Source organism: Panthera leo, chromosome C1, assembly GCF_018350215.1.
Source record: "Panthera leo isolate Ple1 chromosome C1, P.leo_Ple1_pat1.1, whole genome shotgun sequence".
NCBI classification, from domain to species: domain Eukaryota; kingdom Metazoa; phylum Chordata; class Mammalia; order Carnivora; family Felidae; genus Panthera; species Panthera leo.
Window position 1 is genome coordinate 30,080,182 of NC_056686.1, and position 4,332 is coordinate 30,084,513.

The window sequence follows — 4,332 nt, forward strand, 5'->3', positions numbered from 1 at the left end:
CTGAAATCAGACGCTTAACTGACTGAGCCACCCAGGCACCCTGATAATTACCTATTTAAAAAAAAAAAAAAACACAACACAAGTGTATCTCTGGCTACTTAGGTAGCTCAGTTGGTTGAGTGTCCAACTCTGGATTTCAGCTCAGGTCATGATCCCCCAGGGCATTGAGCACCGTCTCAGGTTCTGCACTGAGTGTGGAGCCTGCTTAGGATTCTCTCTCTCTCTCTCTCTCTCTCTCTCTCTCTCTCTCTCTCTCTCTCTCGCCCCCCTCCCCATTTGTGCATGCACGTGCTCTCTCTCTCTCTCTCTAAAATAAAACCAAAAGACACATAAAAAAAACCCCAAAACAAATATACCTCAGTACTCACATACTTTCGCCCTTCTTTTCACTCTGCATGTACAGTTTTGTTGCCTTTGCCTGGAATACCATTATCCTTCTCTCTTTATATCAAACATCTCTTCTTTCAGTGCCTAGCTCATTGTCACTTTCCCCCATAGTTCCTTTCCTTTCCTTGCTTTCTCTCTCGTCTCTTTCTTCTTCCTTTTGCATTTTGAGATAGAGTTCTCTTTTCCTCATCAGTGTTGCCATAACACTTTAAACGTACTGATTTTAGAGCATGCTTATAGTTATAACTATGGTTATTAAACACGTTATGTTATAGTTACAGTTATTAAACATTTGATTTTCCTCCTAGTCTTTACTTCTTTGGCAAGTTTCCTGTAACTTCTGTAAGCCTCAGTTTTCTCATTTGTAAAATAGGGATAATACAACTTATCTCCCAAAATGTTGTGAGGATTACATACCATAGTGTGACATCTGGCACAGAGTCGGAGCCCAGAAGATGTTTTTTATACTGTTGCTAAAAGTGGGAACTAGACTCCTTTCTTCTTGTATCTTCTTCCCCTGGCACATGTTAAGCATGAAAGGACATTTGAAGAATTGAACTAAACTCATGTATCCAAATGTCCTTCAGTAGTCACCGTAGAGGGTTAAAAAAAAACCCCACAATACTCTGACATTGGTGCCTGTGCTGTGTACATTCACAAAACCCTTTTTGTGGTTTCTCTCTTCACCTCCAGATTATTACTCCCCTAAGAAACTACAGTTGTTTTATAGTCCTACTTAATTTTGGTCAAAAAACGATATTATCTAAGACTTAGGCTATTTTGAAACATTAAATCCAATCTCAAAGAATGAAAATATACTGCTCTTGAAGACATTGGAAAGATGGTATTACTAGTCTGGAGGCAGTTCCAAGTGAGGGGTTCCAAGTATGTTTTGGGCAGTGGCAATGTTGAGCAAGTGAACAAGGTGACTACTGACAAGGCACACACTCAGTTTGGTTTCTTAGCTGTGAGGTATTTGTCAAGCCCTCTTTCTCATTCTCTTACTTTGGACATCCAGTGAGTAGGCCAGACTGGAAGACTGTCGTTATTACCATGTCTGGGCATGCAGGAGAAGTCCTCATACCCTGACATGTACCCTTCAGAGATTGACCTTTTTTGGGGGGAATTTTCTTCCTCTCTTCAATGTGGCTAATAAAGAATCTCAGGGGAAAAAAAAACCACTTTTTTTCTTCTGCCATTAAATAGATACACTATTTTGGCCTTGTAGAAAGCATAGAAAAATAAAAACCAAAAATCACAAAAATCCTACAACCTGCAGATTATTGTGTTCATAACTTGTTGTGTTTCCATTTAATCTTTTTCTTTTCTTTTTAAGGTTTTCTTTTTAAGTTGTCTCTATACCCAGTGTGGGGCTCAGACTCACAATCCTGAGATCAAGAGTCACCTGCTCTATGCACTGAGCCAGCCAGGTGTCTCCCATTTAATATTTTCCTATCCGTATATACATAACATTTTGTTTTTATATGTTTGTCATTATTGTAATGTAGTTCTTTTTCTTGCTCTTTATTATTTTGTAAGCATTTTTATGCCTTTACCTGTTTGTTTAAATCATTTCTTAACAGCTTGTGGAATTTCCTCAAATGAAAGGATCATTTATTTAACATTTCCCACTTGTGGGGCATGTGTGTTTCCAATTTTTTACAGCTGTACTATGATAATCCACATCTTTGTAAATAAAATCTGTGCATTTCTGATGATACTTTTAGGATAGGTCTCTAGAAGTAGAATTACTGGTCCTAAAACATATATTCAAAGCTCTGGATGTTGGTTTTTAATTTTATTGCACTTCTAAAAGCTATTCAAGTTACCTGTAGCACTTTGAATACCTCTGATAGCTCTTGGCCCCTTGTGCTCTAGGGATAGCACTGTCTTCAGGCTCGGTGGCCAACTGGTTCTGATATTTTACTGTGCAGTTAATTTCATCATGGGACAGGTGCCAAGTGTCTCTTTCACTTAGTCAGCAGCTCCCACATGTCATCATCTCATCACTGCACTGTTTTATTCTGAAACTTTTCTCCTAGCAACTCTGGACATTTAAATGGCTTCACTGATCCTCCCAGCCCTAGTACCTTTTCCTCTTGCACTGAGAGATCCATCTGTGTTAATCAGGAAACGCAATACCAAGAATGACCTAATCATTGCTCTACAGAAATCCTGCATTGGAACCCCAGATTGGTCCAAGGTTGAGATTCTCTTTTTCTTTTCTTGCTGTTACTGAGCTAGAAAATCAGGCCAGGTTAACTTGATAGAATTAATTGGTTGACAAACTGCTATGTCATCACCCTTGCTTGTGGTAGGTGACTGCCTCTGAGAGAAATGGAGCTGGGGCCGTGTTTTAAATCAACATATTACAGTCAAGTGCAAATTGGCTTCTGTTACTTGGGACTGACAGGCTTAGGGTAGAATTATAGACTTGATGAGAGTACAATCTTGTTTCTGACTTGGAGTTGACATCCTGGAGCAGACAATGTGGGCTTTCTAACTGATGATAGACTGGGGTGTTTGGAAATTAGCTTGAGGACTGAGAGAAGGAAGGTACGCGTGTGTGCAGGGCGGTCAATAAAAATGTCTGTCTCTACAGCAGCCAGGATAGTGGAAAATGGCTTGAGTCACCAACAGACAGGATTGCATCCTCCACAGTGAGAACTGTCTACCCCTCCCATTCCCAGAGCCCTTAAGCGAACCTATCACAATGGGGTGATTCTCTCCAGTGCAAGGAATCTGGGAATCTGCATATTTCTGGGGTGAGGCCTGTCAACATCTTTTACAGTACTACGCACCTACTTAGACTTTCAGTAAATCCTGTAGTTTTTGGATGCATGATGGTTTTGTACACTATTAAAGTTTATGCCCTCCTTAATTGTGTGTGTGTGTGTGTGTGTGTGTGTATTTAGCTCTTTTTTAAAAAATCTTACTTTTTAAAGTACTCTTTACACCCAGTGTGGAGCTTGAACTCACAACTCTGAGATCAAGTGTTGCATGCTCCACCTAATGAGCCAGCCAGGTGCTCCTCTATTTAGCTTTTCAAAGTAATTTTTATTTTTTCTTTTTATCTGAGTTGACACGCAATGTTACATTAGTTTCAGGTGTACAACTTAGTGATTTGACAGATTTATACATTGTGCTGTGTTCACCACGAGTATAGCTACCATAAAAAATATGGAATGCTTCGTGAATTTGTGTGTCATCCTCAGACAGGGGCCAAGCTAATCTTCTCTGTATTGTTCAAATTTTAGTATATGTGCTGTCAAAGCAAGCACCTTAATTGTGTATTTTTTAGGCTTACTGCATGTTACTGGGCTAGAAAGGGTTATCAGTACAAGTTCACATTGGGGTTGGCTTCTATTGCTGCTGGTTTGAAATGCGCGGGGAATATGAGATTCCATGGCATAATGATCCGTACTCTAGATTTTCAAATGTGTAGGGTAGTTCTGTGTTTTTTGTTATGACAGGAGATGACTGTTACACTATGTCTCGCTCTCAAAGAGTGAGCCTGTATGTTAACAAAGTATAAATTATCATTTTTCCCTCATCCTTGGTTTTGTGTTTTTTGAAGTAGTTATTAGTATTGTCCCCACCATTCTGCCACAGTTTCTTTTGGCAATTTTCCTGGAGAAACGCCAGGCTATATAGCTCTAATCGTATGTATTATTCATTACAGCAACTGTGGGCATGGATCCTCTGGATGAATATCAGTTGCTAAATAGTATCTTTTGCTCATTATGGAGTGGCAGGAACCTTATAGACTTCCTGGTTTGATACATCTTGAAATCCTTTGATTTGGAAGATGAGTTTTTATAATTTGTTATCAACTGACTGGTTTATTCCCTGATAATGTTCCATGCTTTCTGTCTCTCTCTCTCTGGAAGTGCCTGTATCTTTCCCCTTCCTTCTTTTTCTTCTTCTTTTTTTTTAAATTTTAAA

General features: G+C 39.2%; 1 non-coding gene across 1 annotated transcript; it reads right to left on the minus strand.

Moving 5' to 3' along the window:
- Positions 1 to 3,561: 3,561 nt before the first annotated feature.
- LOC122228935 lies at positions 3,562 to 3,668 on the minus strand. Its single transcript, XR_006206821.1, has one exon. It is a non-coding gene; the product is annotated as a U6 spliceosomal RNA (small nuclear RNA).
- Between the last annotated feature and the right edge of the window lie 664 nt (positions 3,669 to 4,332).